The sequence below is a fragment of the Oryctolagus cuniculus genome, chromosome 7 (assembly GCF_964237555.1).
Source record: "Oryctolagus cuniculus chromosome 7, mOryCun1.1, whole genome shotgun sequence".
NCBI classification, from domain to species: domain Eukaryota; kingdom Metazoa; phylum Chordata; class Mammalia; order Lagomorpha; family Leporidae; genus Oryctolagus; species Oryctolagus cuniculus.
The window spans coordinates 149,849,244-149,872,900 of record NC_091438.1 but is presented as its reverse complement, the minus strand read 5'-3'; the positions used below and the strand labels follow the sequence as shown (position 1 = coordinate 149,872,900).

The following is a 23,657-nucleotide window of genomic DNA, read 5'->3' as shown; positions in this document are numbered from 1 at the left end:
CTAATTTATGCTTAGGTGAATTTAAATTAATGTCAAGAATGTTAAGAATGAATTATGGGGGCTGGTGCTGTGGTATATATAGGTTTAAACCTCCACCTACAGAGCTGGCATCTCACTTGGATGCTGGTGTGAGTCCCGCTGCTCCACTTCTGATCCAGCTCTCTGCTATGGTCTGGGAAATCACTGGAAGATGGCCCAAGTCTGTGGGCCCCTGCAGCAATGTGGGAGACCCAGAAGAAGTCTGGCTCCTGGCTTCACTTATTGACCCAGCTCTGGCTGTTTCAGCCATTTGGGGAGTGAACCATGGATGGAAGACCTTTCTCTGTGTCTCTTCCTCTCTAACTCTACATCTCAAATAAATAAATATCTTTAAAAGGGGGGGGGGGATGAATTATGTGACCTACACTTGATCTTAGTCAAAAGTCCGAGAAGTGATATGTAATCTAATAATTATAGGAAAATTGTTAGTCCAAATAAAAACTAAATGTATCATGTTTTTAAAATAATCTCATAATTTTCCCACTAATCAAGTACCTATTTTGTGCAGAGAATATGCTGTATTATTATATTTTATAAACAGAAAAGCTAATATAATTTTGATGTAGAATAAGAAGTTAGTGGACATATTATATTAAGATACTGCAAAACTACAATAGCTAATTATGCCATTGGGAGAAGCTCAGATAAGCCTCCATAGGAGTGTGGAGGCCGTAGCCTGGGTAGTGCTGAAAGTGGTGTATCAGCTCAATAATGTGCCTCATTACATAAACTGACCTCAGTCCCTTACCATGCAGAAACAACAGCTGTTGGGCTCCAAATCCTGATTCTTAAGGTCATGGAAGATGCCACATGATTGCTATGCCAGACATCTGCAATACAGATTTTTATTTGGACAACAGCTAGTGATTCCAGAATCATGTATGTCTAACTGGAAGAATACTACTAGATCAAATTTCTGTCATTATAGTCCACCTTCTGACATTGCCTTATAAAGAAATAATGCTTTCTTAAGTATGCCGCCCCTAGCTCCAACTAGGTTAGATGTCTGGGCTCTGCTCCAGAATGGGACAGTCAACAGAAGAAGATGGACATTGCTTCTGCTCCTCTCCTGATGCCTCCACAGTTTTGGTATGTGTTTTGTCTGGCCAGTTGTCTGTGTTTTTCTTCCCATCCTCTCTAGACACACCTCCAGGATATCTTCCTACCATGAGCACTCTTACCTTCATTTTCTTGAATTCATTATTCATTCTCCAAATCTGTGATGTCAGTATAGTATATTTTAAAAATAAAGATTTTTATTTACTTGAAAGGTAGAAAGAGACAGACAGACTGACAGAGATCTTCTAATGATGGGTCACACTCCAAGTGCCCACAACAGCTAAGAGTGGGCCAGGCCAAAGCCAGGAGCCAAGCCTCAATCTGTCTGCAAAGCTGGGAGCAGGGCTGCAAGTACATCAGGCTCACCACCTGCTGCCCACTCAAGGCGGGCATTAACAGGAACTAGGACTTGAACAGAAACATTCTGAATGTGGGATTAAGGTGTATCTAGCAGCATCTTTACCAAATATGTCAAATTGTTTATACTTTTTGATCAGTTTAAGAGGCATTTCATGCTTTTAGTGCTAACAATTTTACCACCAATGAGTTTAATGCTCCCTTGCTCCACTACACAATAAAGATGTGAGGACGCGTTAAGGATTGCACCATCTAGATCTCCTCTTAGCATCTAATACATCACCTGCACTTCAGTAGAACACTCACTGAAGATCTGTGAACGGGAGCCAGCACTCTGGCACAGCCATTGGCAGTGCTGGCATCCCATATGAGTGGTTTGAGCTCTGTCTGTTTCATTTCTGATCCAACTTCCTGCTAATGTGCCTGGGAAAGCTGCAGAAGGTGGCCCAAGTGCTAGGGCCCTTTGCCACCACATGGGAGACCCAGATGAAATTCCAGGCTTTGAAGCCAAGCCCTTTGGGGTCATTTGGGGAGTGAATCAGTGGAAGGATGATCTCTCTCTCTCTGTTTCTCCTGTTTTCTCTGTAACTTTGCCTTTCAAATAAATCTTTTATTTTAAAAGATGTTAATGAATAAAATATGTAAAATCAAAATTAAGCTCAAGGTTAATTAACGTCTCTCTACAGTAACACTAGTTAAATCTCTGTTAGGGGAGTACTGTTACATTATCCCCATTGCAGAGATGAGGAAACTGCAGTACAGAAAGGTCAACCTCAGAAGGAGTAAAGGTTGGAACTGGATTTAAAATATAGATAGAGGGCCAGTGTTGTGGTGCAGCAGGTTAAGACACCTGTGACACTGGCATCCCATGTGGGTGCTGGGGTTCATGTCCCGGCTGCTCCACTTCTGATCCAGTTCCCTGGTAATGTGCCTGGAAAAGCAGTGGAGGGTGGCCCAAATATTTGGACCTCTGCCAGCCACGTGGTTGATGCAGATGAACTCCTGGCTCCCGGCTGTGGCCTGGCTCAGCCCTGGCTGATGCAGCCATCTGGGGGAGTGAACCAGTGATACAAGAACCCTCTCTGTCTCTCCCTCTCTCTCTGTAACTCTGCCTTTCAAATAAATGATTAATAAAACAAACAAACCCAACACAGATTAACTTCAAAATCTAGTCTTTGGGGTAGAAGCTGTGTTGCGATGATTAAGCTCCTTGGGAGATTGCATCCTATATTGCAGAGCCTGGGATTGGGTCTCATCTCTGCTTCTGATCCAGCTTTCTGCTAATGTTCTGGGAGGTAGCAGATAATGGCCCAAGTACTAGGTTCCTGCCACCCACGTGAGGAAGACCTGGATGAAGTTCTGGGCTCTTGGCTTCAGGCTGGCACAGCCTCAGCTATTGCAGGCATTTCAGGAATGAGCCAAAAGACAGAAGATCTCTCTCCCTGCCTTTCAAGTAAATTAATTAATCTTTTTAAAAATTTCATTTTTCCAACACAGTATCCTGCCTCTCAACTCGATCTTATTCCCACACTTTCTTATCTGAATTCATCTTCATTTATATCTTGGTTGTCTTTTGTCTTCAGAGCAAGAGAGGACGTGCAGTTTAGCAAGGGAGGGTTGAGTAAGGAATACAGTTTTTCTGTTAGACCTATGGCACAACATGTCAAGTCACTACAAAAATAAAATGGTAAAGTTACTCCAAGTAGGTTTAGTCCAAAAAGCTCAGCAGAACAGTCCATTATGCAGTTCTGTCAGCAGTAAGAAAAGACTCCAATGAGACTATTATCAGATTTGCTAGGCCTCTCTATTATACTGTACAGTCCTTTCTGTAGCCTCTTAAGCATTTTTCACATTTTAATAAACATTTTTGTGTCACTTTCACCACCATCAAAAAAGATTACAATTTATTTCAAAATAAATCTTAGTACAGACACAGAAATGTCAATCATTACAGCACAAATATATAATTTAATTAGAAAAGATGCTACAAGTAGTTATCTTCCTATGTAATGCTTTTTAGCTTTAAACAACACTACAGTTTGTTGTTCTAAATATGTAAACCCAAATGAAATTAAAACAACCGCTCATCCCAACATCAGGGTAAGTCCATGAAGGGTAAGTTTATGAAGTGCAGGGGAGTTTGCTTTAACCTGAATCTGCAGGGACCACTGCAAGTAATGAAAACACTTCTTAACAGACGTAGTCACTACTCTTTCATCACTTCCCTTGCCCTTCCTGATGTTCGTATGTGGAGTTCTTGTTAGAAAGAGATTTTGCCTCAGTTCAGTTCTGTAGTCCTGGAGGTCAGGAGACTCACATGGCACTGGGCATTGTGACACAGCAGGCACACGACACCCACATCACACACTGGAGTCCCAGAGGTTGAGACTTACCTCCCTTTCCTATCCAGCTGCCTGCTGATGCACCTGGGAGGTAGCAGATGATGGACCACATGGGAGACCCAGATGGAGTTCCTGGCTTCTACCTGGTCAGCCCTGGCTCCTGTGGGCATGCAGGGAGTGAACCAGCACACAGATCTCTCTTAGACCAAGTTCCAAAATGGCAGAGTACAGAAGGAACTTACTGCTCTAATCTAGGAGAAGATAGTTTTTAAAAACTGGAGATAGTGTAGCTTCAGGGAAGAGTTAGGGAAAAAAATGGCAGAAGAAACTTCAACCAAATTAGAGGGACACAGTGGACCCACATGGAGGGCACCCAAGGCTCAAGACTCCAGCAGGTTTAATCGACACTATAGAACTTTCCATCCTACAATTGCAGAATACACATTATTCTCAGCAGTGCATGGAAATTTCTCTAGAATTGACCACAAACTAGGCCATAAAGAAAGTCTCAGTGAATTTAAAAAACTGAAATCATACCATGCATCTTCTTGGACTACAATGTAATGAAGCTGGAACTCAGAAATGTAGGAATCTCTAGAGCATATGCAAACACTTGGCGACTGAACAACATGCTCCAGAAAGAACAGTGGGTCATAGAAGAAATCAAAAGAGAAATAAAATCTTTCTGGAAACCAATGAAGATGACAATACAACATATCAAAATTTATGGGATACAGCAAAAACAGTGTTAAGAGGAAAGTTTATAGCAATAGGTGCCTACATCAAGAAATTAGAAAGGCACCAAGTAAACAAGCTATCAATGCATCCCAAGGATCTAGAAAAACAAGAGCAAACCAAACCCAAAACTAATAGGAGAAAAGAAATAATTAAAACTAGAGAAGAAATCAACAAAATTGAGTCCAAAAACAATAAACAATACAGGAGATCAGCAAAATGAAGAGCTGGTTTTTTGAAAAAATAAAATTGACACACCTTTGGCCCAACTAACTAAAAAAAGGAGAGAAAAGACCCAAATCAATAAAATTAGAGATGAAAAAGGAAATGTAACAACAGATACCACAGAAATAAAAAGAATCATCAGAAATTACTACAACGAGTTGTAGACCAACAAACTGGGAAACCTAGCAGAAATGAATAGATTCCTGACACATACAACCTACCTAAATTGAGCCATGAAAACACAGAAAACCTAAACAGACCCATAACCAAGAAGGAAACTGAATCAGTAATAAAGGCCCTCCCAACAAAGAAAAGCCCAGGACTGGATGGATTCACTGCTGAATTCTATTAGACATTTAAAGAACAACTAACTCAATTTTTTCTCAAGTTATTCAAAACAACTGAAAGGGAGGGAGGCTTTCCAAATTCTTTCTATGGAACCAGCATTATCTTAATTCCTAAACCTGAAAAAGATCCAACAGAGAAAGAGAATAGCAGACTAATTTCCCTGATGAACAGACACAAAAATCTTCAACAAAATTCTAGCCAATCAAATCCAACAACACATCAGAAAGATCATCCCCATACCAAGTGGGATTTATCCTTGGTATGCAGGGATGGTTCAGCATTTGCAAATCAATCAATGTGATACATCACATTAACAAACTGCTGAACAAAAACCATATGATTATCTCAGCAGATACAGAGAAAACATTTGTTAAAATAAAGCACTCTTTAAGGATGAAAATCTAAGCAAACTGGGTATAGAAGGCACATTCCACAACACAATCAATGCAATTTATGACAAACCCATGGCCAGCAACATACTGAATGGGGAAAAGCTGGAAGCATTCCCACTGAGGTCCAGTACCAGGCAGGGATGCACACTCTCACCATTGCTATTCAATGTAGTACTGGAAATTTTAGTCAGAGCCATTAGGCAAGAAAAAGAAGTCAAAAGAATCAATACAAACTGGGAAGGAGGAAGTCAAACTAACCCTATTTGCAGATGACATGATTCTTTATATCAGGGTTCTAAAGAGCTCCACTAAGAGACTACTGGAGAGGCTGGTGCTGTGGTGCTGCAGGTTAAAGCCCTGGCCTAAAGCGCCGGCAACCCATATGGGCGCTGGTGCTAGTCCCGGCTGCTTCTTGTCTGACCCAGCTCTCTGCTACGGCCTGGGAAAGCAGTAGAAGATAGCCAAGTCCTTAGGCTCCTGCACCCATGTGGGAGATGCGGAAGAAGCTCCAGGCTCCTGGCTCCCAGCTTTGGATCAGCACAGATCTGGCTATTGTGGCCATTTGGGGAGTGAACCACAGGATGGAAGACATTTTTCTCTGTCTCTACCTATCTCTGTAACTCTGCCTTTCAAATAAACAAAAATAAATCTTTTATTTATTTTTTTTAAAGAGACGGGGCCAGGGCTGTGGTGCAGCGGGGTGAAGCCCTGGCCTAGAGAGCCGGCATCCCACGTGGGTGCTGGTTTGGGTCCTGGCTGCTCCACTTCCATTCAGGCTCTCTGCTGTGGTCTGGGAGAGCAGCAGAAGATGGCCCAAGTCCTTGGGAGCCTGCACCCATGTTGGAGACCAGGAAGAAGCTCCTGGCTCCTGGCTTTGGATGGGCACAGCTCCGGCCATTGCGGCCATCTGGGGAGTGAACCAATAGATGGTAGACCTCTCTCTCTGTCTCTACCTCTCTCTATAACTCTGTCTTTCAAATAAATAAAATAAAAATAAATAAATAGACTATTGGAACTCATAGAAGAGTTTGGTAAAGTAGCAGGCTATAAAATCAATACACAAAAATCAACAGCCTTTATATACAGACAATGCCACGGCTGAGAAAGAACTTTTAAGATCAATCCTATTCTCAATAGCTACAAAAAAATCAAATACCCTGGAATAAACTTAACCAAGGATATCAAAGATCTCTACGATGAGAATTAGAAAACATTAAAGAAAGAAATAGAAGATAAAAAAAAGGAAAAATCTTCCATATTCATGGGTTCGAAGAATCAATATCATCAAAATGTCCATTCTTCCAAAAGCAATTTACAGATTCAATGCGATACCAATCAAAATACCAAAGACATTCTGCTTAGATATGGAAAAAATGATGCTCAAATTCATATGGAGGCACAGGAGACCTTGAATAGCAAAAGCAATCTTATACAACAAAAACAGAGCCAGAGGCATCACAATTCCAGATTTCAAGAAATACTCCAGGGTAGTTGTAATCAAAACAGCTGAATGGTACTGGTACAGAAACAGATGGATAAACCAAAGGAACAGAATAGAAACACCAGAAATCAATCCAAACATCTACAACCAACTTACATTTGACCAAGGAGCTAAAACCAATTCCTGCAGCAAGGACAGTCTATTCAACAAATGGGGCTGGGAAAACTGGATTTCCACATGCAGAAGTATGAAGCAAGACCCCTACCTTACACTGTATACAAAAATCCACTCAAAATGGGTTAAAGATCTAAATCTACGACCCGACACCATCAAATTATTAGAGAACATCAGAGAAACTCTATAAGATATTGGTACAGCGAAAGACTTCTTGGAAAATGTGGGGAGCAACTCGGACTAGACTAAGTTACTGGAATTAAGACTTATTCTATGCATCTGCTCTCCCACAATATGGCGCTGAGAAGGGAGAAACAGCTTCTACACAGCTGCCTCCAGTTCAACCAATAAACTGTAGGACTTACTCCTGATTGGAGGAGAGCAGCGTACTCGGCGTATGGGCAGCCGAGTTGGGATTGGTGGAAGAGGACTATAAAGGAGGAGAGAGACAACATGCACCAGGAACATCTAAGGGGAACATCTATCTGAAGGAACACCTGTGCAGCCCCCGAGAGAGCCGGCCGGCGGTGTGCCGATCCCCCGCGGAAGTGGGGAAAGTGGCTAGGGGGAACCGCCCTTCCACGGAGGTGGAAGGGACGGTAGCCAACCCGGGAAGAACCAGCAGCAAACCCGGGGAGGGCCGAGGAGACGAAAGAACAGCGCAGGGTCCTGTGTCGTTCCTTCACGAAGACGGGGAGCGACAGAAAAGACCCCAGAGGCTCAGGCAGCCAAAGCCGAAATTAACAATTGGGATTACATCAAATTGAGAAGTTTCTGCATGGCAAAAGAAACAGTCAGGAAAGCGAAGAGGCAACTGACAGAATGAGAGAAATTATCTGCAAACTATGCAGTCTGATAAAGGATCAATAGCCAGAATCTACAAAGAGATCAAGAAACTCCACAATAACAAAACAAACAACCCACTTATGAGATGAGCCAAGGACTTAAACAGACATTGTTCAGAAGAGGAAATCCAAATGGCCAACAGATACATGAAAAAATGTTCAGGATCACTAGCTTTCTGGGAAATGTAAATCAAAACCATAATGAGGTTTCACCTCACCCTGGCTTTCATACAAAAAAACAAACAACAAATGCTGACAAGGATGTGGGGGAAAAGGCACACTAAACAACTGTTGGTGGGAATGCAAACTGGTAAAGCCACTATGGAAGACGTAGTGGAAGATACCTCAGAAATCTGAATACAGGCCTACCACACGACCCAGACATCCCACTCCTTGGAATTTACCCAAGGGAAATTAAATTGGCAAATAAAAGAGCTATCTGCACCTCCATGTTTTTTGCAGCTCAATTCATAATAGCTGAGACATGGAGTCAACCTAAATGCCCATCAACAGAAGACTAGATAAAGAAATTATGGGATAAGTACTCTCTGGAATACTACACAGCAGTAAAAAAATGAAATCCAGTCATTTGCAATAAAATGCAGGCATCTGGAAAACATCATACTGAGTGAAATAAGCCAATTCTGAAGGGACAAATATTATATATTCTCCCTGTTCTGTGACAACTGAACACTTAGAAGAAAAACTCTAGAAGTAAAGTTGACACTATGAGAAGCAATGACTTAATCAGCCCTTGTTCTGACTGTTGAGGAACAGCTTATTATTTTATTCTTTTTCGTATTATCTTTTTCTACTTAATACCATTGGTTGAACTCTTTACTTAACACAGAAATATTCTTAGGTGTTTAAATCCAATTGAATATTGATCCCTATTAAAAAAAAGTAAGAGTGGGAATAAGAGACGGAGGAGATGTACTGTTTGGCACAAGTTCCCACAGACTTACACCTAAGGGTAAAGCTAAAAATTTGCCTTGGGACTCCAAATTCCATTTAGTTGTCAGGTACTAATGCTATCTTACATGTTTATGTGATCATATTAAGTGTGTAAATGATCATATAGATAGGTACAAGTGTCAAAGGGATCACAAAAATAAGACCAAGTGTCTGCTAATAACAACAGATAGAAATGAAAAGGAAAGAATTATCTAATATGGGAAGCAGGCCACACAAGCAGACTCATAGAATGACAAATGCCCTAAATAGCACTTTGACCTCAGAATCAGCCCTTAAGGCATTCGGATCTGGCTGAAAAGCCCATGAGAGCATTTCAGGCAAATTCATATAGAGTTCCATATTTTTGGCGCTGTGGCGCAGCCGGCATTCCATATGGGCGCTGGTTCGAGATCCGGCTGCCCCACTTCCCATCCAGCTCTCTGCTATGGCCTGGGAAAGCAGTGGAGGATGGCCCAAGTCCTTGGGCCCCTGAATCCATGTGGGAGACCCAGAAGAAGTTCCTGGCTTCAGATCAGCGCAGCTCCGGCTGCTGCAGCCAATAGGGGAGTGAATCATTGGATGGAAGACCTCTCTCTCTCTCTCTCTCTGCCTCTCCTCTCTCTGTATAACTCTTTCAAATAAATAAATAAATCTTCAAAAAAATGAATGTTAATGAAGAATGGGATGGGAGAGGAAGTGGAAGTGGGGTGGTTTGGGGGTGGGAGGGCGGGTATAGGGGGAAGATCCACTATATTCCGAAAGCTGTACCTAAGAAATTTATATTTATTAAATAAAAGCTTTCTAAAAAAAATCTGTTTCTCCCCCCCCAACCCTCTCTCTCTGCCCTTCAAGTAAGTAAATACATAAATAAACCTAAATTTTAAAAAGTCACATAGTAGGTCATATAATAGGTATAAATTAACTCTGCCTGAGGAGATGAAATTAATTTATTGATTAAATTCTGGACTTTTTGTCAAAAATCTTTACACATTGACTTATAACATTCCCTCTTAGCACACTGGGAAAACCTATAGTTCATCCATGTTTCTTCACGGTTTCCATGACAGTTCCCATTTTGAACATTCTTCCCTAATGTGTCCCAAAATATAGATCAGAGTAGGAAATCAAAAAAAGCATAAAGGAAGTTCTAAGTTATAATTTATTTAAAAATAAATACAATGTTAGGGAAGACCCAGAATTTATTATTGAAACCTAAAGAAGAAAATATTTAGTTGCTCAAATCTTTGCTGGACACCATAAATCCCAAAACAGTACAATTCCTTTGCACTCTATTTTTATGAAAAATCAAATACGAATGATTTAAGAAATTTACATAAAAAGCAAATTAATGAGGAATAAAGAAGATAAATGATATAAAATGAAGCATTTCTTGTTTTAAAGAATATTAGGAATTATTCAAAACAAACTGTAAGGTACCTTTTGAAATCTGACAATCTATTTCATATACATGAGATAATTTATCATGAGAGAATTGACTGAGCAAGAAAAACAACTGCAAAATTTATAATTAAACTTGGTTTTGGTTATAATTATGATGAGAAATTCATATTCACAGATGAATAAACAAGGGGAAAAAGTGAGTCTTCTCTTTCCTAATAGATTCTTATGTCTCTCTCTCCAGAGGAACTCATTATTAAGTATTTCTTTTCTGTCCACAGAAAATACTGGTGTATATGCAAGCACATGTATGTGTGTATTATAATGTGAATGTGCACACACAGCTATTTCCTTTTCTTCCTATAATACATGCTATTTTGCACCCTGGCATGTTTTTATAATTAGAATATATCCCACTCATATACAGGAAAATCATGGTTTCAGAGGTTATAACATAACTTAACAAGTGATCTACATAATTTATGAAACATCTATGTGCACTATCACCTTCCAAAGGATTTTTCTCTATAAACTGTCTGGCACATTGATTTAAATATCTCAAATGTCACTCAAAGCTTATTTGGATTCTATGTTAAAGATAGTAAAATTATGATAGTTCTAGAACTCAATAACTATCTGTTGAATGAATTAACAATTATTAATGACAGTATGATATTGCAAAAGCCATAGTATCTTTTGGATACTATTGAGTATCTCACCAAATACTGAATGCTCTTTCATAAATACTGAATCCTACTTTTATTAAGTGGTGCATTAGATACTAAGGTGCTGCCTAAGTTATAGGTATGGACTCTGCAACAGCAGAAACTTGGAGAGAGTATATTAACTAAGAACGAAGGCTCATACATTCTGTGCTTTCTGCTGTCATTAGCTACTCAAGGTATGTACAAAGACTGCGAACATGGGTCATCTACTTGTTTATCCAATTGTGCATTTATGTGAGTGTTATAGTCATTTCTAATATAAAAAGAATATCTTCAAAAAGAATTACTTCAAATGACTTTAAGTTCTGACTGCTGACATTTAAAAAATATGTGGTTTAATCTGAGAGGCAACAGACAGGCATGGCTATAAGCCTAGACTTTAGAGCTAAGGGTGAGTTCCAACTCTTCCACTTACTAACCATATAAACTTTCACAACTATCACCTTTTCTGTGCCTCAGTCTCCTCTTCTACAAAATAACAGGGTTTTCGTGAAGGTTAATGAAAATATCACAGTGCTATATAAATAGCAAGAATTTAACTGATGACAACTATCATTAAAATTAATAAAATTTTTCTACCAGATAGATTTTAAATACATTTATCCCTAAAAACAGTATAAATCTCTACAAAATCAAGAAAAAAACCCAATTCTTACATTAACACAAACCTATTCATTTGCTTAAATAAGTAACGTTTAATAAGAGCTCTGTGGAAATAATAAAATCAGAGCTTTACCAACACTGAAGAGCAAAAAGAGACATAAAATACATATATGCCAATATTTATAAAGTACTTCAAGAGTGTCTTTAAAATTGTATCCAAGTAGAGTTGTTATTATTTTTGAGACAGAGTTTCAGAGAGAAGGGGGGGAGGAGAGATATTTTCCATCTGCTGGTTCACTCCCCAGATAGCCGTGATGGCCAGGGCTAGGCAAGATCAAAGCCAGGAGCCAGGAGCTTCTTCTAGTTGTCTCATATGTGCAGGTGGCAGGGCCTTTAGCAGGAAGCTAGATAGGAAGTGGACCAGCTGGGACATGAACCAGAATCCATATAGTATGACAGTGCCACAGGAGGTGGTTTTACCAGTATGCTACAATACCGGCCCCCTTCATGTATTTTTGAATAGAGAGAATCATATGTATGTTTAGGAGAAAGAATTATCAGAATGGAAGATTTAAGATAAATTTTGAGCATGTTCTTTAATATAGTCTAGGTTGAAAAGGTAGCAGTAAGGTAGCAATGAAGAAATTAACACACCTATAAACATTGGCAACAGAAAATAATAATGACAGAGTGAGAGAAGGGCAAAAAAAAAAAAAAAAAAGTAACAAAGTAAAGCTAGGGTGAGACAGTTTAAAAGGGCCTAGAAGATCAACCTGAGAAACTAGATTCTGACCACTGAAACAACTGTCTCTACAGCTCATGGAAAGACACAGTGTCCTGAACAATATTTTCGCTAGAAGACTTTTCTGGGAAATGTGCAGTGAAAACATGTGTCAAGAAAAATCTGAAAGCAGAGTTGCAGGAGCTTAAGTGTAAGGTAATGAGTAGGTGAAACGGACTTGAAAGGAAAGGGGACTGAACAGATGGATGGCCAAGTGAATTGTTGGATAGCTAGAAAGACAAGAAATGTCCAGAAGTGCTCTAGGCAGAGGCTAAGGAAAGACTTACAGAGAGGATGACTCAACTGAAACAAATGTACACAAAGACTAAAGGAAACACAGAATCATTACTTCTGCAACAATCATATGTTTTGGCCACGACCACCCTGCTCTCCCACACTAGTTCCATGTTTGTGTTTGTGACATCAAACAATGAATACTTCTAGAACAGTTGTTACAGGTGGTACATATACTTAATATATGAGAACACCTTCTCAAACTCAGTAACATGTAACTTCTAGTCAAATAATAAGAAACAATTTTTAAAACTACACAGTTCAGGCATAAAATGTATCAAAAGGAGGTGATTTCTGACTGGACCCCCATTCTCCTGTATCTCTGCTACTGTTGCTTATGGTGGTGTTGTTGAAACTCTCTTCCTGGATTTCTAAGCTACAATTTTCCTATCCAAATTCTGCACACATGTTGATGGCACAACCACATATTTATACTTTTTAATATAACAGCTTCCTGAGATATAATCCACATATCATAAAATTCACTTTTTAAAAGTAAATGCTCTGTGGTATATTCAGAGTTGTGTAATCATCACTGAAGAATATTTTCATCATCCCAAAAGGAAACTCCATATCCATTAGCACTCTGACCACAACCTCCAACCCTTGGCAGCCACTCATCATTTTGCCATGGAAATATGCCTATTTTGAACTATTTCATATAAATCGAATTATGCAATGAGACTTTCTGTAAATTTTTTCCACTGTGCATAATGTTCTCAAGGTTCTTTCATGTAGCAGCATACCCATGTCAGTACCTCATTTCCTTTCATGGTCAAATATACCATGCACTATTATATGAGAGGTCTTCCAAAGGTTGCAGTGAAGGAAATGCACATTATGTTTTAATTCCATGTTTCTATTAATTTTCTCAACTTGCTTCATATTTTTTGTTTACACATTCATCAGTCGATGGACAATTCAATTAGTGTACTCCTAATTTTTGGCTACTCTATTCACTTTTTTCCATTCCTCCTAGTTTCTTCTTTGCCTTTCTTTCTAATTTCCCACTCTTGACCAAAAGAGGAAATCAGATATTGTTACTGTACTCTACTGTAATGGATATATCAAGGGTTTCAATTGCAGACTCTCAAAATTCACTGTTCTAAGCAAACGTTCTCTTCACTTTCCAGTCACAGTGGAGGTAACCTTGAGATGTGTCTATTGTGAAGATTAAATGACATAACAGGTAAAAAAAATCTTTAATTGAAGTTATACATGCATAAATACTACACTTAGGAATTTTGCACCAATTTGTACCTAGGATTTTATTAAAAACTTTTCATAAGGTATCAATTTTTTTAAATTCTCTTCTTTGGCAGATAGATTTCTCAGGGTAGGTATGATACCTATTCTATATAATACTAGCAGAATTCAAAGTGAACCTTTGAGCTCTTGACAGTAGCTAAAAATATTATCAGTATTATTCAACATCAATGGGGTACTTACTATATGTCAGATATTGTGCTAAATGTTTTATACATACCGTATTTTATTTACCACACCTTTATGAGGCAAACACTATCTTCACTTTGGAAAACAGATACAGAGATTAAGGAACTCACCCAAGATCACAAAGATAGAAAAAGAGTCTGTTACTTTACTGACAGAGTTTAGAACAAAAATAACAAGAATCTACATTTAGACCCAAAACATTGAAGAAAGACAGGCTTTTAGTAAGACTAGGTTTTCCTCTTTTGACTCATTGAGAGGTGTGCTCCCCTAGGCCGTCTGAACACAGGTTAAGTACAAAGGTTCTTTGCAGTGGAGAAGGGTTTAATTACTAAGTCTGGGAAAGAGCTAAATTCTGAGCAAAGAAATCTACATATGTTAAATGTGAACACTGGGGAGACGCATCTCACATAAACAGGCAAGGAAGAACTGCAGAACTTGCTTGCTAGGAGGTTAGCATGTGAGCCTGACAGTGGGACGACCCCCAGGCATCTGGGCACCTTTGGCCGCACATGAAGAACAGAATTTGACCCGGCACCAGTATTTTCCAGGAAATGCTTAAGACTTCACTGTGGAGGGTAGTAAGAAAGGAGGAATGACAGTTAAGAAATGAACTTTTAAAGTATATTGTTAGGTGGCTTTGTTGGAAATAATTTACAAAAAATGTGGAGAAAATTTTCACATATCCCTAAGGATCACTCAGATTCAAGTCTCTAAAAAAGATGGCCACAATAAATTTTAAATGGGTCCTGTCCCAAGATTCCAGAATGTAACTCATTAGAGGAAAATGAGAACTTAAAAGGTGGCATAGTAAGGTAGGGATCAGGCTTGTGAGACACACCACTGGCACTCTGCTTTTGGTCCCTGAAACTAAATCTTCCAGGGACATTTCAAATACTCCTTACAAAGGGTAAGTCAAAAAAAGGTAAAATATTTCAAATCCCCAGGTCCTGTGTTGTGGAGCAGCAGGTTAAGCCACCACCTGAGAAGCACATACCATGTAGCGTTGGTTCCAATCCCAGCTACTCCACGTCTGATCCAGATGCCTGCTAATGCACCTGGGAAAAGCATCAGAAGATGACTCAAGGGCTCAAGCTCCTACACCCACCTGGGAGATCTGAACAGTGTTCCAGGATCCCTGGCTTTGGCCTGGCTGAGCCCTGTCCATTTCAGCCATTCGGAAAGTGAACCAGCGGATGGAAGAGGATGGAAGATCTCTCTGTCTCTCCCTTTCTCTCTGTAACTCTCCCTTTCAAATAAATAAACTTTTTAAAAATTTTGAAATTTCCTATTCCCAGGTGCCCTTGTTCAGATCAGTTTTTAAAATGAGTTTCATTTTTTTTTTTAAAGATTATTCTGACTTCAATCTTATTCTGACAGGGTCATAGTCAAAGTGGAAGTTCTCTCCTACCTTCAGAGAAAGGTACCTCCTTCTTTGATGGCCCTGTTCTTTCCACTGGGATCTCATTTGCAGAGATCTTTCATTTCGTTTTTTTTTTTTTTTTTTTTTTTTTTTTTTCCCTAGAGTGTCTTGGCTTCCCATGCCTAAAATACTCTCATGGGCTCTTCAGCCAGATCTGAATGCCTTAAGGGCTGATTCTGAGACCAGAGTGCTATTTAGGACATCTGCCATTGTATGAGTCTGCTGTATATCCCACTTCCCATGATGGATGGTTCTCTCAAAAGCTTCCATAGCCTTGGCAACTCATGACTAGAGCCTAGGGAGATCACTGATGCCATAAACAAGAGTGTCAAATTGTTAAGTCAACAACAGGAGTCACTGTGTATTTACTTCTCATGTGGGGTCTGTCCTTAATGTGTTGTCAATGTGAAGTAATGCTATAACTAGTACTGAAACATTATTTTACACTTTGTGTTTCTGTGTGGGTGCAAACTGATGAAATCTTTACTTAATATATACTAAATTGATCTTCTGTATATAAAGATAATTGAAAATGAATCTTGATGTGAATGGAATGGGAGAAGGAGTGGGAGATGGGAGGGGTGCGAGTGGGAGGGAAATTATGGGGGGGGCATTGTAATCCATAAACTGTACTTTGGAAATTTATATTTACTAAATAAAAAAAAAATTATTCTTGTCAAAAGAATAGATTTCCATATCTCTGGTATTGTGATTATTATGGTTCTCTTTCAATCTTCTCATAGTTGAGAATAAAGTAACTTAAGATTTTTTTGTCTTTAACATGTGAAAGTTCACTGCCCTGATATTTAAGCTAAGTCTAACCCACAGAATCTAGAAACCTACCAGTACCCTTACCTGAGACTTTAAGAATATAGGGTAGGGGCTGACATTTGGTGTAGCAATAAGACATACTGGAATGCCAAGGTTCAAGTCCTGCCTCCACTTCTGATCCAGCTTCCTGCTAATGTGCATCCTGGGAGGCAGCAGGTAATGGCTCAAGTAGTTGGGTCCCCATATTATTGAGGGACCTGGATTGAATAATGAGCTCCTGGATTCTGCCTGGCCCAGCCCTGGCTGTTGCAGGAATCTGGAAACTGAATCAATGGATGGAAGATCTGTGTCTCCACTTTTTAAATAAAAGATAAAAAATTTTAAAACATGAATATAAGGTCAATTCATATATCCAAATAAACAAGATTAGTTCCTTCTGCTGCCACTACATCCCAGGAGGTGGGAGGTGATGTGACAGTCCTCACGACCAAAGCGTTCACACCTTCAACACCCGCGTGTAGAGAGCTGACAGCTTAAATCTCTGCCACGTGGGGATTTGGAACTGAGATTTGCATGCCAACCTGAGACTTCTATGAGAGGGACAGACTCAGTGAAAAAACAGCTAAAAATGGAAATAAAACATAACAGTCCCATAGAAATGCCCTTTACTGGGGAGATAAATATAGATTTAAAATAGTAAACCAAAATTAATTCCTGCCAATGCTTTCCCCAAGACATGGCAGATAAAGTAGGTGTAAACTCTTTAGAACTTGCTTTCAAAATTTCAAAAATTTACCTGGAATTCATAAAACACATTAATAAAATATACAGAGAAACAATGCACTATAAGAAGTGCCAGAAGACACAATAGATTAGAAATCTCCCAGTGTCAAAAGAATTTCAAATTTTGATTTTTTATCATATAGAGATAAAAACTGTGACTAAAAAGTTATGATTTTAAAAAGTAAGTAAGTTCATGTTACATAGTATGTATCCCCTCCATTCCAAAAGTTGTACAGAAAGAATGATTGGATGAGGTATTGAATTCCTGCAGAATGTTTTTCTGCAAGTTCAAAATACTATTTTGTTTCTCTCAAACGACACAGAAACCATAAGAATTTCTAAGACTTCAAGAAATTACCCAATTAATATACAGTTTCACACTGTTAATTATTGAAGTGACTTGGGCTGGCATTATGGTGCAACTAAAGGGCCCCATGTGAGAGCAGCATCCCATCCTAGAGTGCCGTCCAAGTCCTGCCCGTGTGCCTGGGAAGGCAGTGGGAGATGACGATGACCAATTACTTGGGTTCCCGCTGCCCATGTGGGAAACCAAATATAGCTGTGGCTCTTAACTTCAGTCTGGCCCAGATCTGGCTGCTGTGGTCACTGGGGGAGTTAATGTAGATAGAAGATCTCACTTTCTCTGTATTTCCCTTTTCAAATTAAACAAAAAACAAAACAAAAAAAAGAACTCCTGGCTCTAGCTGCTGTGAAGTGAACCAGCAGATGAAACATCCCTTCCTGTCTCTGTCTCCGCTTCTCAGGCACTCTGACTTTCAAATGAATAATTTCTTTTTTTTTTTTTTTTCTTTTTTGACAGGCAGAGTGGACAGTGAGAGAGAGAGACAGAGAGAAAGGTCTTCCTTTGCTGTTGGTTCACCCTCCAATGGCCGCCGCGGCTGGCGCACTGCGGCCAGCGCACTGCGCTGATCCGAAGGCAGGAGCCAGGTGCTTATCCTGGTCTCCCATGGGGTGCAGGCCCCAAGGACTTGGGCCACCTCCACTGCACTCCCGGGCCACAGCAGAGAGCTGGCCTGGAAGAGGGGAAACCGGGACAGAATCCGGCGCCCCAACCGGGACTAGAACCTGGTGTGCCGGTGCCGCAAGGTGGAGGATTAGCCTATTGAGCCACAGCGCCGGCATTCAAATGAATAATTTATATATATATATATATATATACACACACACACACATATATATATAAAACAATCAGAGGAGAGAGAGGAGAAAAAAAGAAAAAATAAAGAGGAATGAAGTAGGCTCATTGGAACTGTGGGACAGCATAGGGCCACAGGGATAACATATTCATATCTCAAAACATAGTAATAAAAAACTGCCCAAACCTAGTGAAATATGCAACTATCCAAATTGAGGAAGTTTAGAGATGTTTGGCCAGATTCAATTAAACTAAGTATACCCCAAGGCATATTATTATTAATGTCTCATAGGTTAAAGAAAAAGGATTCTTAAAGCTGCAAGAAAAATAAAACAGCTTATGCACAGCAAAGGTAACAAAGGAGCAGAGATGACTTACAGAACAGGAGAAAATGTCTGCAAGGTTTGCACGCAGAAAGTGGTTACAATAAGAGTATGTAAGAGATGGGACTCAATAGCACCAGAACAAACAAATGGGCCATAGATCTGAACAGACATCTGTCAAAGGAAGACATAAAAATGGCTAATAGGTACATTTAAAAATGCTCAGGGCTGGGGGCATAGTGGGTTAAGCCGCCACCTGCAGTGCTGGCATCCCATATGGGCACTGGTTTGACACCTGGCTGCTCCACATCCGATCCAGCTCTTTGCTATGGCCTGGGAAAGCAGTGGGAAGATGGCCCAAGTCCCTGGGTGCCTGCACCCATGTGGGAGACCCAGAAGAAGCTCCTGGCTCCTGGTTTGGATTGGCGCAGCTCCGCTGTTGTAGCCAATCAGGGAGTGAACCAGTGGATGGGAGACCTCTGTCTCTCTTCCTCTCCTTCTCTGTGAAACTCTTTCTATAAATAAATAAATCTTTAAAAAAATAAAAAATAAAAATGCTCGACATCACTAATCATCAGTGAAATGCAAATGAAAACCACACTGAGGTATCAACTCACTCCAGTAACAATAGCTAGTATTGTAACAAAAAAGTATCCAGTAACAAAAAGACAAAAGGTACCTGGAGTTGGAGAGGATGTGGAGAAAGGGGATTCACTGTACACTGCTGGTGGGAATGTAAGTTAGTACAGCCATTATAGAAAAACAGTGTGGTTACTCAAAAAAAAAAAAAAAAAAAAACCATTTAAAATAAAACTACTGGGGTAGGCATTGTGGTGCAGTGGTTGACCTATCACTTGGGATGCCAGCATCCCATACAGGAGTGTCAGTTCAAGTCCTGGCTAATCTACTTTTTGTTCTGCTTTGTTTTTAGGATTTATTTATTTGAAAGAGTTAAGAGAAAGAGGGAGAAATGGGGGGAGGGGAGACTTTCATCTGCTGGTTCACTTCCCAGATGGACGCAACAGCAGGGACTGAGTCAGGTCAAAGCCAGAAGCCAAGAGCTTCATTTGAGTCTCTCTTGTGTGTGACAGAGACCTAAACACTTTGGCCATCTTCTGTTACTTTTCCCAGGTCATTAGAAGGGAACTGGATTGGAAGTGGAGCAGATGGGATACAAACTGATGTCCATATGGGATGCTGGCGCCTACCTGCTAAGCCACAATGCTGACCCAACTACTCAATTTCTGATCCAGTTTCCTGCTAAAGGGTCTGCGAAGCAATGGATGATGGCTTAACTATTTGAGTTTCTGTCACCCACGTTGGAGATCATAGGGAGTTTCTGGATCCTTGCTTCAGTCTGGCTCAGCCCTAGCTACTGCAGCCAATTGGGGAGTGAACCAGTAGATGGAAAATATCTCTCCTCTTCTGTTTATTCTCTTGTCTCTGTCTAAGTCACTCTGCCTTTCAAATAAATAAATACATCTTTAAAAAAATAGCAGTACCATATGACCCAACAACCCCAATCACTGAGTGTGATTACTTTCCAAAGTAAATGAAATCAATCTGACAAGAAACATTTGTATTACATGTTTATTGTAGCAGTATTCACAAGTCAAGAAACAGAAGCAATCTAAATGTTCACCAACGGATGGATAAAGAAAATGTGATATATGCACAATAGAACAATATTCTACACAGGATGGAATCTGGTCACTTGAAACAACATGGAGGTCGTCATGCTAAGTGAAATTAGAGAGGCAAAAAGAAATAAGCACTGCATGATTTCACTCATAAAGAGTTTTTAAAAAATTGATCTCCCAAAGTTGAGAGTAGAACAGTGGTTACGAGAGCTGGGAGGGAAGAATGCAGAGAGGTTAAGAGGTACTAAGTCAGAGTCAGAGAGAAGGAAGAAATCCCGGTGTTCTACTGCACAGTAGTGTGACTACATATAACAATGTCAAAAATTTGAAGATTATAGTCAAGTAAGCCTGTGATAGTTCAGGTAGCTATAGTATTTAAAGGCAAATTTAATTTTCATTATATAATTCTGCAGCAAAAATATCTGCAGAGAAACGAAAGGAACGCTTCTGTGGCTTTATCATTTTTAACAGGCTAGAGTTATTAGGTTTTTGAGTTTCATTTACTGTTGGATTTTAAACACTGTAGGGTGCTGCTGACTTAGACACTACTAAGTGCATTTGCACTTCAAGCAAATGTTCCATGGTCTGAAGAATAATGAACCCAAAAATTCTACTTGTCCATGGATCCTCTGGCACTGTCTTATGATACCAGGTCACCTAAGTGAATACCTGCTTACAAGGAGAATGAAGGTCAGCGTAAGTGCAAGTATGATTTTGGTAGAGAGTCTTGCATTACAGTTTTTTCAGTTGAAAGGTATGGTTTGCATTTTTAACTTGTATTCTACACAACTGTTTTGTTTGTCTGTTATGTGCTTTAAAAAAAACAAAAACATTTCTCTTCATTAAGTTCTCTTGATTTCTGGAGCTCCTACAACCACTAGTTGGTGAATGACAATTGAGAGGTGAGTAAATTAAAGGAAACAACAAAGGATCAAATGACTATCTGTCAACTACTAGGTGCTCTCGGGAGGGCATTTACCTGTAGCTACTTCAAAACCAAGATTTTTAAAAGGGTGACTAACAAAATCCCATGTTACCTCTCCACCAAAGAAAAACCTTCTACAATAGTTATAGTACCTTGAATACTAACTCAATGGAGGGAAGTCTTTGGAGGAAACAGATGACTTGCAAAGATTTATGATAAATTTCTTCCAGTGCTCACTGTCTTACACTGTCTGCTTCTCTTTACAGTTTACTATATTGAACTAGATGTTCTGCAATTTCAAGGGATAATAAAGTTTGCACAGATATTAATGAGTAACTTGCCCCAAGAACTGAGCTGGGTAGAAAAATTATATTTTAGGCGGCGCCGCGGCTCAACAGGCTAATCCTCCGCCTGCGGCACCAGCACCCCGGGTTCTAGTCCCCGTTGGGGCACCAGATTCTGTCCCGGTTGCTCCTCTTCCAGGCCAGCTCTCTGCTGTGGCCCAGGAGGGCAGTGGAGAATGGCCCAAGTCCTTGGGCCCTGCACCCACATGGGAGACCAGGAGAAGCACCTGGCTCCTGGCTTTGGATCAGCGTGGTGCGCCGGCCACAGTGGCCATTGCGGGGTGAACCAATGGAAAAGAAAGACCTTTCTCTCTGTTCTCTCTGTCTCTCTCTCACTGTCCATTCTGCCTGTCAAAAAAATAAAATAAAATAAAATAAAATAGAAAAAAGAAAAAAAGAAAAATTATATTTTAAAAAAAGGGATCAGGATATTGGTTTGTCAAGTTTCTTACACAGTTCAAAACAGACCATAAACACTAAAGATATTGGTGACAAAAACTTCTCCAGTGCGTATCTAGAACCCACCACAGTGAACACATTTGTGAAAGCTCTTGATTTACAAAAGCATTACTTAACCAGACAGGAGCATATGAAGAGAAAACTATACAGTATAGGACAATGTTGTAGAAGATGGGCTGTGCTGTTTGTTGAAAGCCAAAACTTCAATATCCTAATGGGATGTTGACTCCAGAATCAGAGGAAAAGCCTCAGATAATCTTTGATTAAAAACATAAAATCTAGGGGCCGGCACTGTGCCATAGTGGATAAAGCCATTGCCTGCAGTGCCAGCATCCCATATGGGCACCGGTTTGAGTCCCAGCTGCTCTACTTCTGATCTAGCTCTTTGCTATCGCCTGGGAAAGCAGTAGGAATATGGCCCAAGTCCTTGGGCCCCTGCACCCGCATGGGAGACCCAGAAGCTCCTGGCTTCGGATTTGCACAGCTCTGGCTGTTGGGGCCCACTGGGGAGTGAACAAGTAGATGCAGCCTCTGTCTCTGCCTCTGCCTCTCTGTAACGCTTTCAAATAAATAAATAAATAAATCTTAAAAAAAAAAACCATAAAAGCTAATAGTCCCTAAGATCTTAGGTGCTGTTACATTAAAAAGAAATAAACTGAAAGGAAACAACACTTTAAAAATATGAAGGGAGCTGGCACTGTGGCTCACTAGGTTACGCCGGTATCCCATGTGGGTGTCGGTTCTAGTCCTGGTTGCTCCTCTTCCAGTCCAGCTCTCTGTTGTGCCCTAAGAGGGCAGTGGAAGATGGCCCAAGTGCTTGGGCCCCTTCACCCGCATGGGAGACCAGGAGGAAGCACCTGGCTCCTGGCTTCAGATCGGCATAGCTCTGGACGTAGTGGCCATTTGGGGAGTGAACCAACGGAAAGAAGACCTTTCTCTCTGTCTCTCTTTCCGTCTAACTCTATCTGTCAAATAAATAAAATAAATAAATAAAATAAAAATATACAGGACCATTTAAAAACTGACGAGAAAAATAAAACTTTCTAAAGAAAAAGTGGGAGATCACTCAACTAAGATTTAATCAGAGAAATAATTTTAATTTTCTGAAGTAAGGGCTGGCATTGTGGCATTGTGGGTTTTACTGCCACCTGTGATGCCAGGATCCCAAATGAGTGTCGGCTGGAGTTCTAGGTGCTCCGCTTCCAAGCCAACTCCCTGCTAATGCATCTGGGATAGCAGCAGAAAATGGCCCAAATACCTGGGCCTGTGGCACCCACGTGTGAGACCTGGATGGCTTTCCAGATTCCTACCTTCGACCGGGCCAATGCTTGGCCTTTGTGGCCATCTGGGAAGTAAACCAGTAGAATGGAAAGCTGTCTGTCTGTCTTGCTCTCTCTTTCTCTTTCTGTTAATTGTGCCTTTCAAATAAGTTTTTAAAATCTAAAAAAAAAAAAAAAAATTTAGAATAAGGGTGTTGGCGCTGCGGCATAGTAGGCTAAGTTTCTGCCTGGAATGCCAGAATCCCATATGGGTACAGTTCATAAACTGGCTACTCCTCTTCTGATCCAGCTCTCTGCTGTGGCCTGGGGAAGGACTGGAACATGGCCCAACTGCTTGGGCCCATGCACCCATGTGAGAGACCTGGAAGAAGCTCCTGGCTTCAGATTGG

The 23,657-nt window shown here is 40.2% G+C and overlaps 1 protein-coding gene and 1 long non-coding RNA gene across 49 annotated transcripts in view; one reads left to right on the top strand and one right to left on the bottom strand.

The window, feature by feature from the left end:
- LOC103350302 (uncharacterized) overlaps positions 1–19,413 on the top strand; it is a 32,786-nt gene extending 13,373 nt beyond the window's left edge. For 5 of the 6 annotated variants that reach the window (XR_518315.4, XR_518314.4, XR_011390862.1 and 2 more), the window contains one exon: positions 795–19,413. This is a non-coding gene — a long non-coding RNA (uncharacterized lncRNA). The remainder of the gene's footprint in view (positions 1–794) is intronic. The other variant, XR_011390861.1, reaches the window with a different exon arrangement.
- Positions 1–23,657, bottom strand: part of EIF4G3 (eukaryotic translation initiation factor 4 gamma 3) — a 378,821-nt gene that overhangs the window by 117,806 nt on the left and 237,358 nt on the right. The window lies entirely within an intron of this gene.